Here is a 13,223-nt window from a genome sequence, read left to right on the forward strand (position 1 = left end):
TCTATTTTCATTCACATATCTATGTATTTTTGTATACTTTATTTTTTTTTTATTTTTATTTTTTTTTTAGTTTTTTATTTTTTAAATTTTAAAATCTTTAATTCTTACATGCGTTCCCAGACATGAACCCCCCTCCCACCTCCCTCCCCACAATATCTCTCTGGGTCATCCCCATGCACCAGCCCCAAGCATGCTGCACCCTGCGTCAGACATAGACTGGCGATTCAGTTCTTACATGATAGTACACGTGTTAGAATAACGAATCTTCCAAGAAGTGTTTGAAAATAGTATCTTCCAAAAGACATAAATCTAAAATATAGTTAACAGTAAATAGCTGATTTTTACAAGTGGCAAAAAACTTATCTTTATAACAAACATCTTAAGACAAATTCAGATTATATTAGTGAATAACAATTTTGGAGAGAACTCTTCCATCTCCCATCGTGACAATTAGGAATCATACATTCCCACTAATTTGGACACACTACACTTGAAAGACTATTGTGGACATTCCAATTCTTAGAACGTCCTAATATGCAGCCAAAACTATTTTTATGCATGTCCTCATTTTTTAAGCTGCCAACTCTGGATATCATACTATAAATATCATAACAAGTAGCAAAGCTGTTAACATACACAATATACATATGCAACTAAAGCATGTGAAAGGACTTTTCTTTCAAATTTCTATGCAATTTTCAAGAATATTAAGGATGAATAATTAAATTTCTCATTTCCTTAAAACAAGACATCCCACTCTATTTTTACCAGTTGTTGGACTCTTTTATTTACACACATCGATACCAAGAATTGGGATTTTTTTTTTTTAACTAGGTGATAAGAATTCTGCCAAGTCTGAAAATCTATAAACGTAGAGCCACTTAGGCTCTTCTCTAATGGAATGAAGTTCTTTCTCTTGGAACTGAGCCAATGTCTATTAAATAGCATTGTGTAAGCTATTCAGTGAAACCTTTCATTGTCAGAGGCTGAACTCAAGATATACATATATATACATATATATATATATATACACACACATATATATATACACATACACACACACACGTTAACTTTTAGTATGGGAGGAATTTAATTGATTGTGTCAAATGAAACTTTCAGTGCCTTCCCTGATTGTTTTTAGTAGTTGTAGCGACAGACTAGCTACATAAATGAAACAGGGCTTTATTTAAAGTGACACTGTGAATTCACTCTCATCAGATGCATCAATTCTAATTCACCCACGTCTTTTTGGAGCGCTGTTTGTCTCATTTGTTTCAACTGTTTCCTAGTCTACCAATATTCTTTTCAATTATACAGGCAGAATAATAGCATGAATGACATAACAAGAGTGAAGTATACTCTGCTCAAACCTGTGTCCATAGGTTCCCTGTATGGTAAAATGTTTCCCAACCTCAACATGAAATCTAGATATATTAATAGGCTGACAAAAAGTCTTCTCTCAAGAATTAGAGTTCTGTTGAATGACTTGAATTTAACACAGTTCAGCTGGTAATTGATAAAGTGCACTTGCTCACAGGTGGCATAGGCATTTACTCTCTTCTATTTCCATCTGCTAATATGTCTACTATAAATTTAAAATTGCATATCCATCATCCATCTGGAAGTGAGCATTAGATCCCAAATCCTCTTACCTGCAGCTGCTATGCTGTGTTCAGTTGTCTTTCTCTGAAAATGTCACAAGCACCATATATAAATTTCCTATAACTGCAAAGTTCAATTAAGGTGTCTGCATGTAATTTATCTCTGATGTCACTGATATTAGATAAGTAGCATGTTAATATAGAGTTTGATTTGCTAAAATCCTCCAATGATTAAGAGTTGAACACAAAATGCTTGATGTACAGGAAATAACACCTTCCAAATGTGTATATATCTTTTGTAGTTAGAACACAAATCATTATTTTAATTTTATTTTCTATTTATGTAACATACTCTCAGATAATTCTTGTAGTAACAAGCAGAATTATGATGGCAAAATTTGGCTGAAAAGCCTGTCCAATATTAGAATATGCCAGTGGACTAATTCATGGGGAAATAACCCTTTTCTACAGTTTGGGGTTTCACTGTCAGAGAGTTTCAATCTACTTCCTTAAATTTTCTCTCCCCTTATTTTCTAGCATTTGAAAAGATGAAAAATTCATGTTGTTTTTAATCCTTAAAATTAATTTAAAGATACTTGGTGCAGTTAAGACCTTCAATAAAAATGAAAGACTGGTATCATTTCATGGAATGAATGAAAACATTTGAAATGTAAAATTTTCTATAGTGATTTGCCAGAACATGACTGTGACTAGCAGAAAGTAAACTGCATGTTAGACTCTTGACTTTACACTCTCCTACAGAACTGTTCTCTAATTTAGATTTAGTCACTTTCCTCCTGTAATTTTCAAGCCTGAGGAAACCAAAAGCATAGAATAGATATAGGAAAATCATTTTCAGAGGCTGAACTCTTTTGGAGATAACTCTTCCAAAAGAACTCTTCTTTTCGATATTTCAAATCAATTAACTTGAATTAACCTGGCAAATTAAAGGAAAAATCCATAGTAGCCTTGAAATTAGGAATTAAATTGTCAATATTTTATGAATAATTAGAAAACAAAAACATATAATTCTATATCCAAAATGGATTGACCTCCTGAGTTGATTATCTCAAAATATATCATACATTTTATAGTTAAGTAGCACACAGTGGATTAAATTGAAATAATCTCTTCATACACACTTGTGAATATTAAACATATTTCTAATTATATATTATAAAATAGTTTAAAGTATTCATTTTAAATTATTATTATTTAACTACACAATGCTTATATTTACTCAAAATAGATGTAATTGATATTTAATTGGGTTGTTGTTGGGTTGATGTTCTTTCTATCCATGACTTTCTGCTGATATAACCTAGGTACTGCCTTCAAACTCAAGCTGTCAATAAACATAAAATCCATCCAATAGGATGTTGGTAGATAAAGATATGAGACAGGAGGCTATATGATAGTACTGTTTCTCTTATACTTTTCAGCAATTTAACACAATATTTATGTACTTATCAAGCTCATATCAAACTAAAATTTAATAAAAACAAAATATTTTACTATTTTCACATCAATATTTTACTATAATATTTGTAGAATGTGTTTACTAGTGCAAGTAAGTCTTTTTTTCATTTAAAATAACAGTTATTTCAAGTAAAAAAAAATCCTTAAAATATTGAGTTATTGTTAAGGAATTCCATAAATGGCACACACAGGCTTTACATTACCTTTACATTATTTTACATATTACCTTACAATAATTTACATATTATTTTACATTATTTTATTAAGTTATTACATTATTTTTTCTTTCAAGATTCCTTTAAATTTCAAAGGTATATTAATAAAAGATAAACTGTACCTTCTGTCTGAAAACAGGGCCCCAATTATAAACTTCAGAAAGGAACTGGTTTTGCACAGATATCCTTTGGCCACATTCATCCAAAAAATGATGCTTAGTAGATCTTGAGTGACACTAAACAGCAATCCTTTAAGGTCACCTGTTAAGAAAATATATCTGCTATTACGGTTACAAATATTTTTTTAACTTTCCACTATTTGAACAAAATATACTTTTCTTAATAAATATTTTACATAATTTTTCAGTTTAGCTATTCAGAAAATGACTATGGTATTTACCAGTATAAACAGATGTCTATAATTTTTCTAAATACTGTGTATTTACTGAGTTGTTACATCACCAGGTTTAATTTTTCATTTATAATTTGTATTTACTAAGAAACAGAAAAGAATATCAAAGCTAAATTTTCATGGATTTCAAAACCTTCAAGAATAAAGGAGTGGGTTGCCATTTCCTATTCCAGGGTATCTTCCTGATTCAAAGATTGAACCCTGGTCTCCTGAATCTTCTGCACTGGCAGGCTGATTATTAACTGCTAGTGCCACCTGGGAAGTCCTTCACAATGTATACAGATATCAAATCATCACGATGTACAATGTAAATATCTTATAACTTTATATGTTAATTACACCGCAATAAAACTGAAATAAAAAATAGCACATTAATTAATTCTTGTATTTCAGCTTTTGGAAAGCTTTTATAATAATCCTGTACTGTTGTTAGCATTCACATAATTAAGTTGTTTTTATTTTCCATTTATTTAGGGGATTTACAATATTTATTACTCTTGTGACTTTCATTTCTAAATACGTTTGAAAATTATGTAAGTGTATGTAATTGCTGGTATTCCCATCTCTTGAAGAATTTTCCAGTTTCTTCTGATCCACATAGTCAAAGGCTTTGGTGTAATCAATAAAGCAAAAGTAGAAGTTCGCCTGGAACTCTCTTACTTTTTCGATGATTCAAAGGATGTTGGCAATTTGATCCCTAGGTCCTCTGCTTTTTCTTTTTTTTTTTTAATTTAAATTTATTTATTTTAATTGGAGGCTAATTCCTTTTGGTTCTGCCACACATCAACAGGAATTCGCCATGGGCACCCATATTCCCCATCCTGAATCCCCCTCCCTCCTCCCTCCCCATACCATCCCTCTGGGTCATCCCAGTGCACCAGTCCTCTGCCTTTTCTAAATCCATCTTGGACATCTGAAAGTTCAAGGTTCATGTACTGTTGCAGCACAGCTTGGAAAATTTTGAGCACTACTTTACTAGCGTGTGAGATGAGTGTAATTATGCAGTAGTTTGAGCATTCTTTGGCATTGTCTTTCTTTGAGAATGGAATGAAAAGTGACATTTGCCAGTCATGTGGCCACTGCTGAGTTTTCCAAATTTACTGGCATAAGGAGTGCAGCACTTTCACAGCATCATCTATTATGATTTGAAATAGCTCAGCTGGAATTCCATCATCTCCACCAGCTTTGTTTGTAGTGATGCTTCCCTAAGCCAACTTGACATCTCATTCTAGGATGTCTGGCTCTGGGTGAGTGATCACACCATCATGATTACCTGGGTTGTGAAAATCACTTTTGTATAGTTATTATGTGTATTCTTGCCACCTGTTCTTAATATCTTCTGCTTCTGTTAGGTCCATACCATTTCCGCTCTTTATTGTGCCCAGGTTTGCATGAAATGTTCCCTTCAGTTCAGTTCAGTTCAGTTCAGTCACTCAGTCTTGTCCGACTCTTTGCAACCCCATGGACTGCAGCATGGCAGGCCTCCCTGTCTATCACCACTTTCTGGAGTTTACTCAAACTCATGCCCATTCAGTCTGTGATGCCATCCAACCATCTCATCCTTTGTCGTCCCCTCCTCCCACATTCAGTCTTTCCCAGCATCAAGGACCTTTCAAATGAGTAAGTTCTTTGCATCAGGTGGTCAAAGTACTGGAGTTTCAGATTCAACATCAGTCCTTCCAACTAACACTCAGGACTGATCTCCTTTAAGATGGACTGGTTGGATCTTTTGCAGTCCAAGGGATGCTCCAGAGTTCTCCAACACCACAGTTCAAAAGCATCAGTTCTTTGGTGCTCAGCTTTCTTTTTAGTCCAACCCTCACATCCATACATGACTACTGGAGAAACCATAGCTTTGACTAGATGGACCTTTGTTGGCAAAAAGTACTGTCTGTTTCTTAATATGCTGTCTGGGTTAGTCATAACTATCCTGCCAAGTAGCAAGCGTCTTTTAATTTCATGTCTGCAGTCACTATCTGCAGTGATTTTGGAGCCCAAGAAAATAGTCTGTCACTGTTTCCATTGTTTTCCCATATAATTGCCATGAAGTGATGGGACTGGATGTCATTATCATAGTTTTCTGAATGTTGAGCTTTAAGCAAACTCTTTGACACTCCACTTTCACTTTCATCAAGAGGCTCTTTAGTTCTTTTCACTTTCTGCCATAAGGGTGGTATCATCTGCATATATGAGGTTATTGATATTTCTCCTGGAAATCTTGATTCCAGCTTGTGCTTCATCTAGCCCAGCGTTTCTCATGATGTACTCTGCATATAAGTTAAATAAGCAAGTTGACAATATACAGCCTTGATATACTCCTTTTCCTATTTGGAATCAGTCTGCTGTTTCATGTCCAGCTCTAACTGTTGCTTCCTGACCTGCATATAGACTTCTCAAGAGGCAGGTCAGGTGGTTTGGTATTCCAGCCTCTTTCAGAATTTTCCACAGTTTATTATGATCCACATAGTCAAAGGCTTTGACATAGTCAGTAAAGCAGAAATAGATATCTTTCTGCAACTCGCTTGCTTTCTCAATCCAGTGGATGTTGGCAATAATTAACACTGCTGTATGCTATATAAGAAAATTGTTATGAGAATAAATCACAAGCTTTCTTTTTTTAAATTTATTTATTTATTATTTTTTCCTTTACAATATTGTATTTGTTTCACTATATATGGAATTTAGAAAGCTTTCTTATTACAAAGAAGTATTTTCTAATATTTCTTTTTTTGTCTATAGGTGATAAATGTTCGTTAAGCTTAAGGTAATAACCATTGATATTCATGTTTATAGGCCAAGTCATTATGCTGAGCACCTTAAACTTATACAAACATCTAAATAATATCTCTGTAAAACTGGATGAAAAATATAATGCCATTCATTAATGATTTAGTCCATATTTGAAAGAGAAGTAATTACATTTAACATATGTTTCCTCTCATTGAATAAATATCATTTACTTTTTCTAATTGTTAATTTGTAAATTAATCCATTGATTTTTCTTTCTTCAAATATTGTTGCCACTGAAAGCACAGAATAAAAATATTGAATCTTTCCAGAATGAATTAGGTTCTATTACTTCATTTGTAAAAAACAGAGACTTCGAGTGATTCCTGCAGTATACTGAGACAACTCACTTGTAATAGTCAATTGATAAATATTAAGAAAGTTTTTAAGGTACATTAATATTCAATTCAGCCTATATGGGAATATTTAAACCCAGAATTAGTAAACACTATAAATTATGATTTTTAAAACTTACTAATTTGGTTCTTTTACCAGCACATCACTGCTAATCACCATCTCAAAGTATGAAACCAGAATGCATGTTAATTAGCATGTAAAAACTATCATCTCTTAAAGGCAGAGGGCAAAAAATTGAGGCTCAGGTCCATGAGTTAATTATAAAAGTAGCTGAGCTCCAGAAATATGAATTTGCATATCTAACAAGTCTATTACCCCAGGGTCAGAGTTTTGATTGGAAAGGAGTTAGATGCTGAGATTCATAATAGGGACATCTGGCTAAACCACTCAGAAATACTGAATCCCATATACCCTCTGAGCCTCCTGATGTGGTCTACCAGTTTTAGGTAAAGATATAGATGTGTGTGTGCTCATTCAGTCGTGTCTGAGTCTTTGCAACCACAAGGACTCTAGCCCACCAAGCTCCTCTGTCCATGGAATTTTCCAGGCAAGAATAATGGAGTGGCTTTCCATTGCATTCTCCATTGGATCTTTCCAAGCCAAGGATCAAACTAGCATTTCTTGCATTTCCTGCACTGGCAGGCAGATTCTGTACACTGTGCCACCTGGAAAGCCCTGAAAGATGTAGACACCACATCCCAAATTAAACATGATCAGAACCAGAGCAATACAGTGAATTGGATCAACGGTTCCCATTGTCATGTATCTACCTGCATTCCACCTTTCTTGTAGTCTGTTTTTTCCATGCAATGTTATTCAAGATCTGTGTCAGAGGAGGTAGCCCTGACTTTCATTGCTGGATCAATAGTGCTTTCACTTAGTTTTGCGTCTTCAGAGGCTCCTGTGACCAGCTGACCAAGACAGAGAAAGGCCAAGAGTGGGTCAGGGACAGATCTGATTTGTGTGTACATCCTTAAAATGAGCTATATTACGGTAGGCTGATTCTTGAGGATATTCATGGTAGAAATTCTTTCAAAGAACAGTAGAACTGGTCATTACATTTGTGTTTAAAGAGAAGCAGGTTAAAGAAAGAATATATAAATGAACCATGGGTAGGAATTGGACTAACATGAAAAGTGACTATGCATGATAGCAAATCCAAGATTTGGAGTTAGCAATCTGAAGATCCAGAAGAACCAAAGGCACAGTCCCTGCTGAAGGCCAGCAGGCTCCAGACCCAAGAAGAATCAATGTTTCAGTTCAAGTCTGTGGGCAGGAGAAAACTGATGTTCCAACTGAAGGCAGGTGGGCAGAGGAATTCCATCTTACATGAAAATTAGACTGTTTGCTTTATTCAGGCCTTCATTTCCCTGGATGTGACTCACCCACATTAGGGAGTATAATCTGCTATACTTAGCCAAAGGATTCAAATATCAATTTCCTTCAGAAACACACTCACAGAAAAACCTAGAAAAATGTTTGACCAAATTTCTCTGCAAACACTGTCCCAGTAAAGTACACAACAAAACACTAAGTATCACATTTTCTTAACCCCACATCCTCCTTTCACTTTTTCCTATTTCATTTTATCCAATACAACCACATTCCTCAAAAGAGGTTATCTATGACTGTTTTCATTTTCACACCTCACATTCATTCCTTTTTCCATTAATATCTCCCTTCATTCCCAATATTCCATTCTGCTTTTTGGAACTTTATCTTATTCTCTATCAGACTCTTAAGTGTGTATTTCATCAAAATTCATTCTTGGCCTTTAATCTTTATAATCTCTTCCGAGGTAATCCTTGATTTCATTATATCACCTAAACAAAAATAAATGCCAACTTTATAACCTTTTTTTTTTTTCTCTTGGATTTTTCAAACTCATGATAAAATTAACATACGTAAAATTGAAACCAGGAACAATGTCTGCTTCCCTTCACCTGTTTGTTCAATTTTTGCTTCCCTGTCAACCTTTAACAACCATATCACCTTCCAGCATTCTCTATCACAGTGAATGATTCCATCATCGTTCCATCTTGCAAAAGCCACAGACTTTAAGGCTTTCTCAGATATCTCATTCTTCCTCAACCATGAATTCAGTAGTTTATTGAGTCATGTTTACTTGATCCTATATATTTCAGAACTTTGTCTTCTCTATTCCCATTACCATTCATTTAAATGAACATATTTTCTGCATTTGCTATTGAATCAGCCTCCTTGCATTTCACTGTGTATCCATTTTAAAATATTGTTCATGAGACATACAGATGGCCAGAAAGCACATGAAAAAAGTGATCAACATAACTAATTATCAGAGAAGTACAGTCAAAATTGCAGTGGATGTGAGAGACGATCAAGAAAGCTGAGCACCAAAGAATTGATGCTTTTGAACTGTCGTGCTGGAGAAGACTCTTGAGAGTCCCTTGGACTGCAAGGAGATCAAGCCAGTCAATCCTAAAGGAAACCGGTCCCAAATATTCTTTGGAAGGACTGATCCTGAAGCTGAAGTTCCAATGCTCTGGCCACCTGATGCAAATAACTGATTTACTGGAAAAGACCCTGATGCTAGGAAAGATTGAAGGCGAGAGAGGTAGGGGACAACAGAGGATAGGATAGTTGGATGGCTTTGCCAACTTGATGGACATAAGTTTGGGGAAGCCTGGTGTGCTGCAGTCCATGGGGTCATAAAGAGTTGGACATGACTGAGTGACGGAACTGAACTGAATCACCTCACACCAGTCAGAATGGCCATCATCAAAATGTTCATATGCAGTAAGCCCTCGTGCACCATTGGTAGGTATGTAAACTGGTATAACCACTATGGAGAACAGTATGGGGCTCTGTATAAAACTAAAATAGACTTACTGTATGATCCAGCAATCCCAGTTCTGGGCATATAACTAGAGAAAACCATAATCCTAAGAGATACATACACCTCAGTATTCACTACAGTACTATTTACAATAGCCAAGACACAGAAGCAACTGTACATCTACAGAGGAATGGATAAAGAAGCTGTGGTGCATATATACAGTGGGATATTGTATATTCACCCATAAAAGAATGAAATAATGCCTTTGGGGGCTTCCCTGGTGGCTCAGCAGTAAAGAATCCACTTGCAATGCAAGCTACGCAGAAGACATAAGTTTGATCCGTGGGTCAGGATGATCCTCTGGAGAGGGTCATGACAACCCACTCCAGTATTCTTTCCTGGGGAACCCCATGGAGAGAGGATCCTGGTTGGCCACAGTTCATAGGGTCACAGAGAGTCAGACAAGACTGAAGTGAGTATACACATGCACAAATGGAACTATAAATTATCATACTAAGTGAGGTAAGTCAGAGAGAGAAAGACAAATAATCATATATCACTCATATGTGGAATCTAATTTAAAAAATGAAACAAATTATTTTTAAAACAGAAATAGACCTACAGTTATCAAAAACAATGTTACGGTTAACAAAGGGGAAATGTGGGAGGAGGGATAAATCAGGAGCTTAGAATGAATATACACACACTACTATATACATATCAATAACCAGCATGGGCACACTGTATATCACAGAGAACTACTCAGCATTCTGTGATATCCTATATAAGAAAAGAATCTTAAAAAAGAATGAATATATGTGTATATTCTACTGATTCACTTTGTTGTACACCTGAAAGTAACAAAACACTGTAAAGCAACTATACTCCAACAAAATTTTTAAAAAACACAATGAAATATTCTTCATTCTGTAGCTAGAATGATGGTTAAACTGAAAATCAGATAAGTGGCTGGAATTTTTTTTTCCTTATTTATATGTTTTTGTAATCTATATGCATAAAATTTATTTCCTCTGTGTGTATATAATTTTCTTATTATGTTTTATTCCTTGTGTTAGTTACTGGAATTTCAAATGTGAACAAAATAAAGACCTGTACTTAAGTGGATCCAGTGAGACAGCAAGACTGGTGAACAGCCAGTTTCAGTCAGTGCTGTTTGATAAGTTCTGTAAAAAAGGTCAGCCTGGCACTTAAGAATCACAGGAAGTTGTCCGTCCATTGTTGAGCATTCAGGGAAGGCTTTCAGGAGGAGGTGACTTTCATGCTGAAGATGACAGCTGAACATGAATGGGTATATTTGTGGCTAGGAATATGAGTTGCATTATGTGGTTAGGGATCTTGTTTATTGCATTAAGTAACTTAGAATTGTTTCCCAGGTGGTTATGAGAATTAAAAAATACTTTACTGAAAAACTACCGATGGCAATGCAATTTTGAATACCTACACACACATTAAGTATCACAAACACTTCTGATAATATGGGTCATTTAAGCCTCAACATGGTTTCACCAATGTCAAATCTGTTTTTCCCCCGCCCCCACCCAGAGGCCCACAGCACACAGAAATTTACAGAGTGAGTAAATGCCAGAATCCAGAAAATCACACATCAATCCATTTTTCTTTTTCTGTGAACAGGGTATAAAATTCTGGCATTACTAAACAGACTCCATTGATCTAACAGTATAAAAACTGCCCAAATATTTAATTAAAGCCAATACTCCTATTTGTCTCTTCAAGGATATTCAAAACCTTAACTTTTAAGTGTTGGTTATATTGTAGTGAACCATTTAGGAAATATAGTCTATTTTTAATGATACCAGGTGGATCATCCTAATTTCAGATTAACTACATCCCACTGACATGATTTCTTCCCCACCCTGCTGCCACCTGTCTGATACCAAACTCACTCAGCTGTGGACACTGACAGCTGGTTCTTCAGAGGGGAGTGGGGCAAGCAGGCATCAGGTGAAAATGACTCATTAGCAATGAAATGGAAAAAATGTGCAGACTACCCCACAGACATTTTGGATGAAGCATAGGTTTTTTCCCAAGGCTTCTCTCTGTTCTGTTTGAAAGCTAATTGCAAAATGATAATAATAATGTATTTAATTTTATAAAGGTTTTGAAGTTACTATGATGCAATGCCTTCAGATTTAATTTATTTATATTTCCTCAAAACCAGTTGAAGTTTCTATTTGGACATGAATCCTAAAGGCTGAAAGATAAATACCCTGATGTTTTGGCTTTCTGTACATGTCCACAGTTACTGCATTAGAAAGAACCCTGAGACAGGGAGTTAACACACTGAATTCTAGTCATTCATTAACTACACAAAACCACACAGTTCTCTTAACTCCCCTGGACATCAGATTGTATGTGAAGAAAAGAGAACTAAATGAGCACAGTGATTAAATTATGCTTAATTATAGATATTTATCTCTCCTGTTTCCTTGGAATTCTCTGGTGGCTCCAATGGTAAAGAGTCTGCCTGTAATGTAGGAGATCCAGGTTCAATCCCTGGGTTGGGGAGATCCCCTGGAGAAGGAAATGGCAACCCACTCCAGTATTCTGGCCTGGAGAATTCCATGGACAGAGGAGCCTGGTGGGCTACAGTCCATGGGGTCGCAAACAGTCGGTCACAACTGAGTGACTAACACTTCACTTCCCTTTCCTGTTATTTACTCAAAGTTATTAATAGATTACTTATTCCTCTCAAATATCTATTATATTTGTGGATTTTATACTCTTTAAAGATTTTTCATTGGGTATATGAAATAGAAACAAAAACCAAGTTTTATGCCTGAATCTGCAAAATGGAGTTTTCAGAAAAATGCAAAGACAAGCTCAGTTTTCATGAAATTAAAAATACAGACTTATTATAAAAACGTCTCATATGCTACAAAGCATTAATGATTGAAACATTTATAGAAAATTTTTAGTGTGAGTTAATAGTTTTGCAATGTCTCCTAAAGGCACTTCAAACTGTGGAAAGTTAATAATGTTTAGCTAAAAAATTTTTCCCATTTCCAAGACCAAAATGGTTGCAACACCAAAATGATAAGAAATAAGTTTAACACACACAAAAAGAGTTCTCAGTGCACAGTGACTTCGTAATAGTAAATTGTAATATGTGCCTTTTAGGACCTTGGTTCTGAAGAATATGTCCAAATGTTATTGACACACTGATGTGCCAAAATATATATATATGTATATATATATATATGTATATGTATATGTATGTATATATATATGAAAGCAATAAGAGAGATTGGTAGAGCTTCAAAAATAAAACTTTTCTAAACCCATGTTCACCTTTCATCATCTGAATTCCTTTCTCACACATGCTCACACGTCTTCAGACCTTCCTCATTTCCCAACAGCCTGAAGCTCGGGAATTAGCAGCAACCACTAGAAGCCATACTCTTACATCTGTCACTATTAGTTAAGAATACCATCCAACTTCAAGAAAACTAGAATATTTCTCCTTTAGTCATTTTTGCTTCCTCAGTGAGGAGGTCAAAAGGGTTGCCTACAGCAAG

The 13,223-nt window shown here is 35.2% G+C and overlaps 1 protein-coding gene across 1 annotated transcript in view; it reads right to left on the reverse strand.

Moving 5' to 3' along the window:
• Positions 1 to 13,223, reverse strand: part of CNTN5 (contactin 5) — a 1,662,845-nt gene that overhangs the window by 1,267,567 nt on the left and 382,055 nt on the right. The window contains exon 2 of the mRNA XM_027979105.3: positions 3,418 to 3,556. The gene's annotated coding sequence lies outside the window, so the exon portion shown is untranslated. The remainder of the gene's footprint in view (positions 1 to 3,417; positions 3,557 to 13,223) is intronic.

This window comes from Ovis aries, chromosome 15 (assembly GCF_016772045.2).
Source record: "Ovis aries strain OAR_USU_Benz2616 breed Rambouillet chromosome 15, ARS-UI_Ramb_v3.0, whole genome shotgun sequence".
NCBI classification, from domain to species: Eukaryota; Metazoa; Chordata; class Mammalia; order Artiodactyla; family Bovidae; genus Ovis; species Ovis aries.